The sequence below is a fragment of the Callorhinus ursinus genome, unplaced genomic scaffold, assembly GCF_003265705.2.
Source record: "Callorhinus ursinus isolate GAN/ISIS: 27379988/994484 unplaced genomic scaffold, GSC_fseal_2.0 scaffold4, whole genome shotgun sequence".
Lineage (NCBI taxonomy): Eukaryota > Metazoa > Chordata > Mammalia > Carnivora > Otariidae > Callorhinus > Callorhinus ursinus.
Window position 1 is genome coordinate 157,546,220 of NW_027397066.1, and position 13,233 is coordinate 157,559,452.

Genomic DNA, 13,233 nt, shown 5'->3' on the forward strand with positions numbered 1-13,233 from the left:
TTCGTTCCTTTTTTGCTGTATTCCTTTTGAATTGATAATTTTCAGTAGTGATAGGGATTGATTCCTTTCTCTTTATCTTTTGTGTAACTACTGGAAGTTTTTGTTTTGTGGTCATCACAAGGCTTATATAAAACATCTTATAGTTAAACAGTCTATTTTAAGCCAATAACAACTTAACTTTGGCCATATACAAAAACTCTACCCTTTTACTACCCCCATATTATATTTTTGATGTCACAATTTATACTTTTCTCTACATATCCATTAATAAATTATTGTAGCTATAGTTATTTTTAATATCTTTGTCCTTTAATCTTCATACTAAAGTTAAGTGATTAACATATGACGATATTATAGTATTAGAGTGTTCTGAATTTAAATCTATACTTACATTTACCATTGTGTTTTATATTTTCATATGTTTTCATTTTACTAAATAGCATCCTTTCATTTCTGCTTGAGGAACTCCTTTCAGCATTTCTTGTAAGGCAAGTCCAGAGGTGATGAGGTCCCTCAGCTTTTGTTTGTCTGGGGTCTTTAGCTTGCTTTCATTTCTGAAGGACTGTTTTGCCAGGTAAAGTATTCTTGGTTGGCAGTTTTTTTTTTTCTCTCAACAACTAAATGTATCATCCCACTCTCTCTTGTCCTGCAAGATTTCTGCTGAAAAATCTGCTAAGAGCCTTATGCGTGTTCCCTTGTGAGGATTTTTTTTTCCTTTTACTGCTTTTGAAATTCTGTCTTTGATTTTAAACAGTTTTATTATAAGGTGTCTTAGAGATCTTTTTGTGTTGAAACTTTTTGGGGACGTGGGGACGCTCATGAACTTGAATGTCTAAGTCTCCTCCCAGATGTGGGATGTTCTCAGTCATTATTTCCTTGAATAAGCTTTCTGCCTTTCTCCTTCTCTTCTCCTTTTGGGACTCCAGTATTACCTACATCATTCTCTTGATGGTATCCCATTATTCACATAGGCTTTCTTCACTCATCTTCATTCTTTTTCTTTGTTCCTTTCTGACTGGATAATTTCAAATGACTTATTTTCTACCTCACAGGTTTTTTTCTTCTGCTTGATCAAATCTGCTGCTGATGTTCCTTATTGCATTGCATTCTTCAGCTCCAGATTTTTGTTTGGTTGGTTTTTATGATTTTAATCTCACTGTTAAATTCATTTTGTTCTTGTATTGTTTTCCTGAAGCTCACTTAGCCTTTTTAAAGTGACCATTTTGAATTTTTTATTGAGAAAATCACAGATTACCTTTCCTTTGGGCTTGGTTACTGGAAAATTATGGTTTTCCTTTGGTGGAGTCATGTTTCCTTGATTTTTCGTGTTATTTAAAATTTTGCATTGTCTTCACATTTAAAGAAACAGTTGCCACCTCCACTCTTTACTGACTGTTAGGGGAATCTGCAGATGAGGCATCCCTAGAGGCTTATGGGTGTACTTCCTGATGGAGTCCACAAAAGGATTAGTAAGATCCAAGTCCTTTTGATGCTCAGTGACAGCCCTGGCTGATGATCTCCCAGCCCCTCCCTGCCCCACTTATGCAGAACACCTCAGTTCCAGAGAGAGCAAGAAAAAAGTGAGCCTCTTTGGGCAGTGTCATGTACTACTGGGGAAGCTGGCTTCTCAATTACATGTCTCACTTTCCCCATGGGACAAGTTGTGGCCAAGAACATCTCTCTTGACAGTACTAGTATACCTCGGGGGTGCGGTGATGCAGGCAAAGTGAAACTGTTCCTCTTATCCCCTTCAATGTGTACCGTCATGGATTTTAATTTTTTTTTCAAAGTTTTTATTTATGGATTGATTTGCTCCAACAGTATGCTAGAACTTCTCTTCTGGATTTCCATACTTCCACAAAGGCACACTTGTCCATAGGTCATTGTCAAATTGGATGTTCTTTGGGAACAAGAAGGTAGACAATTCTTTTTCTGCCATTTTGCTGAGAAATGTCTTAAAATAGAGAAAACAGCAAAACTTTAAGATGAAATAATTTTTACTATAGTTATTTACATTATCTTAAAAGTGCCTGATAAGTGAGTGAGATAGAAAAATAAAACAAAGTACTTTCTAGTGGACAAGGAAAGAATAGCATCACATATCTGTAGATGATATGATTATCTATGAAGATAATGATGTACAACTTAAACCAGGATAATTTACTAGGATATTCAGAAGAAAATAAATATCTGACAAATAGTAGTCTTGCTATTTACCAGAAATCCTCTGAAGGAACATATGAAGAAACAATATTTCATTGGCAATTCAAATTTTAAAATATTAAACATCCAAAAATAATAATTTTATAGCTATACATTAAATATGCAAAAAAGTACAGTATTTAGTATATAGTATGACTTTTTAGGGACATGAAATAAAATCATATATATATGTGTATATGTGTGTGTATATATATATTTATTTATATATATATAAAATATTCCCAGATGGGAAAATGCTCTAAACATAGCATTCCTCACCAAATTTATACATGATATTTTTAAAAATAGGAAAAAAATCCATGTGGAATAGTTTTAATTTTTTTTCTTGAGAAATTCTACACTTTTTTGGGAAAAATAAAGAGTAGATGTCAGCCAAAAAGATGTTAAAGAACAAGCCAGAAAGAAGAGATAGCCTCTCAGAGAGTAAAACATACTATAAACCCATGATAACAGAAATAGTATTTCATTAGCATAGTAGCAAACAGATCAATCTACATATGAATTTAAATATTATAAACACCATCTTCTAAAGGCATGCTGAGATGATGAATTTTAAATTAATGGAACTGGAAAATCAGTCAATCATTGAAAGTAAATTAAATGAGAACCTTATTTTCCATGAGTGCTAATACACAGCAGATGAACTTAGGACAAACATATAAATAGTGGAACTATTAATTTTTAAGATAAATATAGTCATAAATCTTTCATCTTGGCTTTAGAAATTACTTTTCTTTGAGTGCAATAAAGACTAGTTTCCTAAGTTCCAAAAATGGATCTAGGAGATAATTTTTCCTCCAAATAAGTGGCATTTTATACTGGAAACATAAATTCACAAGATATGAAACAATTAAACCAAGTTTTAATTTTCCCTCCTAGACTCATTCTGTGGGTAACAAAATAAATGGGGATAGTGGCTAAAGATACAGATTTTCATGACTCCAGGCTAAGTTGGTACACAATATTGAAGAGGGATTGGACTTTATTCTGGTGGCCTATGTGTCTCCAACATAATTGGGTCTTGTCTTCCTAGGGAGAGAACAGCATTTCCACTTGCAGATCTTAATGAGTGAAACTATTTTGGCTTTGATGAAGCGCCTATCTTGTTTCCTAAAACTACTCCAGAGATTTGACCAGCTGGAGGTCTCCATTCACAGGATCAACTGGGGTGGTCCCAAATCTTCTCAAGAATTACTGAGAGGACTCATCTCTTTCTCGCTCACACACATTCTACTCAAAATATATTACTAAATATTCTTTTATTTAAAAAAACATTTAATTCTAAATTCAAGCTTTTGCTTTATTATTAACTTAGATCTATAAACTTTACATTTCATTCCTATAATGTCTATAATTTTCAAGTAATTTATGGACCAGGTTGATGATCACAGAGAGTCTCATCAAAAAAAAAAAAAGTATTATACCACAATTTTTACCCCCCACAATAAGGTATACATTTGATTACATAAAAATTAGGTCAAACCATGTATACAAATTAAAAGGCAAATAACTGAAATAGGTAATTGTATCATTTAAAGTATAAGAATTAATATTAATACATTTAAAAAATTTTGTTAATTAATGAGAAACAAATATCTCAATAGATTTTTGGAAAACGTCTAAGCACGTAATTCAGAAATGAAGAAACATATATATACAGCTCTAGAAATATATATAGCAGTTAACATATGAATTAAAATGTTACATTCTTGCTAGAAATTTAAATAGATATAAATTAAAATAATACTAATTATAAAATGAGATTTTTAAATAAAACCGTTTGTATAAATGGGAATTTTTAATGTAATGTGAAAATTGTAAAGAGGCACAATATTTACAAGGACAATTTGGCAGTACAGAGTAATTAAAAGCATCTGTTGATTGATCACTATGCACCAAACACTCTTTTAAGCTAGTAACTGTATTAGTTCTATAATCTGCATAATAATTCCAAGGTAGATACTAGTACAAATGATATACAAGTGAGAAAAATGAGAGTTTGTGACATAGCAAGGGACAGAGCCAGAGCCAGAATTCTGAGACAGCCTTACTTCCCAGTCCAATTTAAAATTACTATCTTATTGCCCTGATGGAAGACTTTAAAAGAGACATACCCCTGACATACAAACTTATGCTAGAATTAGATCCTAAGGAAATAATCATCAATGTCCACAAAGACTTAATTACTAAGTTATCCTAGCAACATTATCTGCAATTGCAAAAATTAAAAAAGGAAAAAAAAAGATTATCTAAATAAACTAATGCCAATAAATACAAATCATGGAGTTATAAAAATAATTTTATAGAAGACCAAGAAATGATGTAAAAATGTACAATAGACATTATTTAGTAAAAACAGAAAGTTAAGAAATAGTGTACATTATAATACTGTTGAAAAATCTGGACTCATAAATATCAAAGTAATGACAATTATTGCCTTTGAATAACAATAATTTGTTTACTTTTATCTGTATCTACAGATAATATATAATATCATGAGAAAAAAACAAATAAACCTTTTATGACAGGAAAATATGTGTGAATATATTTAATCTCCTCTATGTTGATAAAAGTTACTGTTTCTAAGAAAAAAATGAAAAGAATTCAAAATTATATTTTTATATTTGATTGTATAAAAATTTAAAATATCTTAATGCTAAAATCACTGTTAAGATAATTAAAGACAAATGAAAAATGTGAAAAATAAATCATTTTCATCACTTATTGCCCAAAATACTTAATATTTTTAATATATCAAAAGTTCCTGTGAATCACTAAGGAAAAAGTAGAGCAATGATCTGGCAAGAGATTAATTAAAAACAAAGGGACATACAAATAATCAAAAACACATTAATGTATGTTCAGGTTCAGTAATGATCATAGTAATTCATTCCAGTTGGATATTGGGTATTTGTTACTTGTGGTTGAAATAATTCTGATAAAACTATATAGTGTGTGGTGTGATTGTGTGTGTTTTTATATGGGGGCAGAAATGGAGTGAAGGAACGGTAGGTTCTGTCAGCCCTTTCTCCAAAATATATTCTCAATATCTGTACTTGTCTTCATTTCTAATGTTAGTCTGATATTGCTCTGCTTTGTTTCTTCTGAAGCACTCATCCATAGCTGGAAAAAATACTATTTTGAGAAAGGTGATTTATTTGTGGTCTGTATTTAGCAGAAAGATTGTATAGTCTAAGGTCTTATTTGTGTTATTCACAGCTATATGCCCATCACCTTGAAATCCGCCTAAAACAGTAGAAGTTGTGTAAAGATTATAGAATTTATGACTAAATTAGTAAATGAGTTATGAATGGAGGAAAAAGTGTTGTTAAGTCATTAAAGTGAAATTTAAGAGAAAAAGAAATCAGAACACATCCCCATTTTACTTCACTGACAATTTGTAACTGATCTAGTTAAAGGTCATTCCAATGTATTATAATTTTCAAAGTAGAATCAAGTATAGTTTTGATTTAGTTTTAAGAATCGGAGGTCTAGGGGAACCTGGGTGGTTCAGTCAATTAAGCATCTGCCTTAGGGTCAGGTCATGATCTCTGGGTTCTGGGATCAAGCCCGGTGTCGGGTTCCCTTCTCAGCGGAGAGTCCGCTTCTCCCTCCCCTTCTACCCCTGCTCCACTTGTGTGCTTGCTCTCTCTCTCTCTCTCTTTCTCTCTCAAGCAAATAAATAAAAATCTTTTTAAAAAAAGAGAATCAGAGGTCTAAGTCAATCTCATATAATTTAATCCATAACTTCACTTGATCGTGAGTTAAATGCTAGGGAAAGTCAATATCAGGCCAATATACATTATGTGAGTCTAACAGGAATTCTTTACAAATTAATTGAGGATTTAACATTGATCATTCAAAGAATAGCTCCTGTATGAATTATACTCAGAATTTTTAAGAAAAAAATTGTGTCTATTTTAGATTGTCTCAGAAATTATTTCTTCTCCAATTTGTAGGAAATAAAATTTCTTTTTAAAAAATGAGACACTATTGAAGAGATTTGTACACTCATGTTCATAGCAACATTAGTTACAATAGCCAAAATGTGGAAGCAATTCACGTGTCAATCAACAGGTGAATAGATAACAAATTGTGTCTATACATACAATGGCGTATTATTCAGACTTAAAAAGGAAGGGAATTTTGACACATGCTACAACATGGATAAACTTTGGAGACATGGTGCTAAGTGAAATGAGTCAGACACAAAAATCAATACTATATGATTCCACTTATATGAGGTATCTAGAATAGTCAAATCCATAGAGACAGAGCACAGAATGGTTGTTGCCAGGAGCTGGGGTGACAGGGGATGAGTAGTTATTATTTAATGGGCATATAGTTTCAGTTCTGCAAGACAAAAAGTGTTCTGGAGATTAGTTGCATAGCAAAATGAATGTGCTTTAACTCTACTGAACTATACATTTAAAAATGGTTAAGATGGTAAATTTTATGTTATGTGTATTTTACAACAATTAAAATTTTTTAAATGAGATTGGCTCTACTTCCAATTGAACTAAATAAGTTTCTTCCTAAAGAAGAGAGGATAAAAAGTAAACAAATTGTTGAGAACCAAAGCTCATTCTTTAGAGAGATCCTTGTACAGTTCTCAAGATACGAATCTTTCCAAGATATTTTATACCTTGAACTACAATGAGGGATTGCTATCCAATCAAAAAGTAATCTGGGGAGAGGATGTGCTACGGTGAGCGCTGTGAATTGTGCAAGACTGTTGAATCACAGATCTGTACTTCTGAAACAAATAACGCAACATATTTTAAGAAAAAAGGAAAAGAAGAAGATAACAGGAGAGGAAGAAAAGGGGAGTATGTCAGAGGGGGAGACGAACCATGAGAGATGATGGACTCTGAAAAACAAACTGAGGGTTCTAGAGGGTAGGGGGGTGGGGGGAGGGGTTAGCCTGGTGATGGGTATTGAGGAGGGCACGTTTTGCATGGTGCACTGGGTGTTATGAACAAACAATGAATCATGGAACACTGCATCAAAAACTAATGATGTAATATATGGTGATTAACATAACAATAAAAAATTAAAAAAAAAAAGTAATCTGGAAACTTCAAAATACAGAAGTCAATGTCAATTCACAAAGCTTGGGAAACAGCCTTCCAGGAGCACCTGTAATCTGAACTGAAAGTCATTCACCAATTATATCTTGTATATATCAAAGACTACCCTAAATTCGTATTTTTGTGACAAAACTTAGATCTTCCAAATGAAATTATTACATTTGAGATTTTCTTTTAATCAACAGGAAGCATATTTCAAAAACTAAACTTTTAAAATATGCCAAGTGGCTTCTTTTGACTTTTGGATATATATACCACCTCACTTATTTTGACTGGCTTTTGCTATTGTTTTTGATTTTGGCTTTTTGTGTTGTGACAGTCTTTGTAAAACTAGGGAGTGGTAGGGCAAATTAAACATTTTTGTATCTTACATTTAATTAACCAATTACTTTGTGGATGGAACCATTTTAAAGTATCAACAATTCAGTATTAGGAAGTCATATCACAGAGATAGAAAAGAGAGCGTTATATACCCAAATGAAATTACAACTCACTACTAACTCAAATTTATTTTTTTATTTTTTTAAGATTTTATTTATTCATTTGTTTGTTTATTTGTTTAGATAGCAGAGGGCAAGGGTGAGAGAGAGAGAGACTCTTAAGCAGGCTCCATGGGGGGCTTGATCTCAGCACCCTGAGATCATGACCTAAGCTGAAATAAAGAGCTGGAAGCTTAACCAACTGAGCAACCCAGGAGCCCCTCAAATTTATTTTTTAAATGGCATTATTTACCATGTGCTCTTTCTCAAAGTATTTTTTAAGTGTTTTTTTTTTTAATTCAAATCAAATGTGGATTGGATGATTTGAGGTGTCAATGAAGTCTAGAATATTTTCCAGTTGTGGCCAAATTTGGAAAATAAACCTACATCACAGGTCTACCTCAGGGCTGGCACCCTTTCAGCTTATCCACCAGGTTGTCTGTTTAGTCACTGTGTTATCTGGATATATATTAACCCAGGGCTTTACTTTAATATGAAAGCTATTTGCCCTTTCCATTTATAAAGAATTTTGCATTCCTTCTAGCAAAATACTGAGGTTATGCTAAAAATAATCCTGTTCACCAGTTTTAGATTAAGATCATCACAAGCAGCATTGTGGAGAATTACTGTAAATGTGTGTGTAATGATTGCTCCAAGTCGTACCAGTAAATTACCATGGACATAATTTGAAGTATTATAGTTAAATGAAAAAATAAGTTGTTTTTGGAATCAAAAACAACAGTATATACTTCCAAAACAAAACAAAAAAAAGAGCACAGAAAATTAAGAAAATCATCTGGGTGATTTAAAACTAAATTTCCAAATAATCAAGGCTGGAGCGATCAGATTGTTCTATCTCCCTTCCCCAGTTCCCAAAGCATGTATGGATCCAACCAGAATGGATTTTAAAGTTTATGTATTTCCTGAGTCATGGCATTTCACAAGTGAGAATACACAATGAGAATATTTCCTGTCCCAGTGGCATAGGATGTTCAACGGAGCTTAATCACATCCATAAAAGTCTCTCTTAAAACAAAACGTATTGCTTATGAATGACGTCTATTGCTGTCTGATGTTTCTTACAGGTGGTGATTTCGCAGATGAAAGATGACTAATACACAATACCCAAAATAAATTATATCTCCTCCATCCCCATTTCCCACAAACACTTGTTTTAAGTGAATGGAAATAAAGCCAAAACAATCTGGACTGCCAAATTCCATTGTGCACATAGTAGTCATTTTCATCCTAGGATGACATCCCAACCTCCTTCCCCTTGTCCCTTGCTAATGCTCCTGTCCTTTTAATTACAGAAAACATTCTTCTTGGACTTCTGCCCCAAAGAAATCGGAAGCATTTTTAAGTAGTCTTTTCATTACCAACATTTCCTGGCTAGAGATTATTGAAAGATAACACCACACATAAGGATGTTTCCATGTACTTGAGTCCTCTCTGTGCATAAAGATTAAACAACTCTCATCATGTAAAGCTGAGAAGGATGTAAGAGACCATGTGGTTCACACTTCCCATGTCAAAGACCAGGAAAGAGGTGTAGACAAGCCAATAACTTCTCACACTATGTCCTAGCTCTAGCTAACTCTTAATCTAATGTCATTTCTATTCTGCCAATCTATGAAGTTGCTAACATAACACAGAATCAGGATCAGAGAATGTGCCCAAAGCTATGTAGTTTTTTAGACCTCAAGTTAAATATTTTAAGCAAGAAGAACTAAGTACTGACTAAAATTGAGAGTTTTTTCTAAGGAATCAGGAAAGCAAAAATACAGGAAAAAATTAAACTTGAATTTTATTTCCTCTCATGCCATTCTTATTTCCTTTCCAGGAGATACTAATAAAAAATGGTTGAAAGAGGTTGAAGGAGTAAAGGGACAAGCAAAGACCTGACTCCAAAAAAAAAAAAAATCTGGATAAGTCATAGACTATATTAATTCCAATGTTGCCTGCTAACGTTGATAAACATTAGTTTCTCAGGCACTTCATAGCACCAAATTTTTTGTAAATTGTATTAAATAATTATGAAGGATAAAATAAAATCAGACTAAGATCTCCAGTGTACTTATTTCAAGAGGACTCTTGTCAGGTTGGAAAAAGATTTATGTCTATGAATCAAATAGTGTATATTTTCCTCCTTGCTTTATCGGTTAGGAAGCCCAGAACCAACTTCTTCACATCTCTGTAGCAACAATATAGTTCCCATTGTATGTATTTTTTATACGAATCTTAATTCCACCACCAACTTATTTTTCTCTTTTCACCTTCTCTTATTTGTAGGTTATTTCAAATCCTTTTCGGAATGAACTATATTATAAATCAATCCTGTAATCTATAAACCATACATATTCCCCATTTTTCTTGACTAAAGGATAAAGTATCTATAGGCATCAACTGGAAAGAAACATTCAGGGTAAAATATATTCTATGTAGTGGTGAGAATGCTGCTCATAAAGCTTAACCAAGAAACAGGCTTTTCCTTTATTCCCTGTCTATAAATAACTCCATTAGGACTTGATATAAGTTACAGATAATGTGCAAAAATAAATAGGACCACCCTCAAGGAAGCAGAACTTGGCAAATCAAAATATGCTTCCTCCTCCAAGCACAAAATTAATTTCCAAGCGATAGTTCATTAAAATGAACACCAAGCACAGCCTTTCGGGCAAGGGAAATTATTTGGGAAATGGTCACAGAATTTTGATCTAAGGGAGCTGGGGCAGGAAATGTGTGCTCACGCATGCACACTCTTCTTCTCATAAGAACTACCAAATCCTTCTAGTGCAGCAATTGGACTCCATAGAGCCAGAGGACAAAGCCCTGAGGATTGCAGATTTCATGTATACTTGATATTACTCTGGTCAACAGTAGTGCGATAAAAGTCCCTTAGTTTGTTGTCTTTTAAAATTGTAGTAAAACATATGTAACAAAATGTACCATCTTGATCATGTGTAAGTATACAGTTTAGTGACATTCAGTACATTAACATTGTTGTTCAACCATCACTACAATCCATCTGCAGAATTCTTTGCATCTTGCAAAACTGAAACTCTGTACCCATTTAAACTACCACTCCTCATTCTTCCATCCTTGCTGGCTCTGGCAACCACTATTCTACTTTCTGTCTTTAGGAATTTGACTACTCTAGATTCCACATGTAAGTGGAATCATACAGTATTTGTCTGTGGTTAGTTTATTTCACTTAACATTTTGTCCTCAGGGTTCATCCATGTTGCGTCATGTTTCAGAATTCCCTTCGCCTTTAAGGTTGCATAATTTTTCCAATGGAATGTATATACCACAATTTGTTTATTCATCAGTCTGTCAATTGATATTTGAGTTGCTTCCACTTTCTGGTTATTACGAATAATATTGCTATGAACAAGTGTGTACAGATATATCTCCAAGTCCCGCTTTCACTTCTTTGAGGAATATATCCAGAAGTGGAATTGTTGGATCATATGGTAATTCTATTTTAAAATTTCTGAGGAACCGCCATACTGTTTTCCATAGTAGCTGCACCATTTTGCATTCCAGCAAATGGTGCACAAAGGGTCCAATATCTCTACATCTTTGCCAACCCTCATTATCTGTTTTTGTAAAATAGCCATCTTAACACGTATGAGGTAGGATCTTGGTGTAGTTCCATTAGTTTTTGAAACAGGATTTCCAGAAAACTGCTCTGCATTTCAGCCAGTACATTTGAGAGGACAACAAAGAATTCAATCAAAGGTGAGTAGATTTACAAATTTTTCATTAGAGATAGACCAGATTCTTACCAGGTAGTCTGACTTGAACTCTGTTGATTACATGAAAACAAAACCTATTCTTTCTTAAGCCTCAACTGACAACTATGTAATAATGTAAATTATCAGGCCTGGCTATTTGTGGTTGGTCATGTGTGTTGAATTTCTTCTGGAACAACAATAGGTGGCAGTAAATAAGATTGTAAATGGGCCTATTTAAAGACAAGGCAAAGGTTCCAATTTATCTTTTTTGCTCCTTTTCCCCCTAAGCATTTTGCATTTGATAAACCCCAAAACATATTTAGCCCTGAGCAACAACTGACCCCCTCTTTAAACACATGTGTCTCAAGAGAATGAATCCATATGTTTCTGATTCATTTACAATTAATTCATCAAAATGTTGTTTTGATCCAAGAAGCTTTATTGAGGCTCTCTCATGAGTCTTTTTTCTTAGAAACAGGAAATTATGCCTTGCCAAGAGCCAAATTCAAAACACACCAAAGGATTTTGAGCTGAGTTTGAAACATTGGGACTTCAACATCCAAGTGACTGCCAAACTTGGGACAAGAACATCTCTTCATCTCTACATGCAAGCCAAACCCAGATTTAATGTCAAATAAATCTCTGGCTCTTGCGATGCCCAGCATGACTTGAGCTTTTTTGTACAAGCACTATAAGATTCCAGGTGAGCAGCAAAGCAGTATGAAGATGAGAAAGAAGATCAACAGATTTTTTTTTTTAATTTACACTAGCAAGACACAGTGAGTTTATAAAAATGCCTGTAGACAGCACATCCACAGATAACCCCCTGAATAGTTTCCTTTCATCCACTCTGCCTGGTTTCTTGTTTGTAAGTTATCTCAAACAGGATGGCTTAACACCAGGTGATATTAAACACCACAGAGCTTAGGCTGTTCTTTACCCACATGCTCTCCCACACACCAAACTTTATTTTCCAGAGATCAATGCCATTCAGTCTTCAGTGTTCCAAGCATTAATTCTTCATCCATCTCTAGGATTCTGTTCCTCTTCCACTTGAACTCATATAGGTTTCTATCTTACGTGAATCCTTCTCAGATGCTCCAATCTAGCCAAACGGGTCAGCTTCCTCCAAATCTCACTTAATGCTTTCAGATCTTTAAGTCTGCTCACACAGCTCAAATTTTCTGCCTCTCTAAATGTCACCATACTTCCTGCTTGAATCTCACTTCCTCTCTAAGGCCATGTATCCACTTCAGCCTAATCATCTCACCTCCATCTGCATGTCTATAGCACTTATCTTCAGCGTACATGGTCATTACCATGTACTCCTCTATAAAATATCTTTAGATATACATTAAAGATGAATTACCCTGAAATAAATTATATTTCAAATATCTTGCTTCATAATTAGCTGCTACCATTTTGTGCACTAGGGAGAACAAATAGTGGATGAGAATTTTTGAAATGACATAAAACTGATTGCACTTAGAGAATCCCACATGTGATAAAATATATAGAAAAATGGTTTAGTTTATGTATGACTTTAGTTTTTTAAGTATAGAAATTATAGATGATGACATAGGAATTTCTAAAACAAAATTTAACATTGATATAATGAATATGGAGGGGAGGGATCAATTTGAGATCTAATTCTGCTAAAATTGGATATATCAGATTTATTACTGAGTTGCCTTGAAGTTA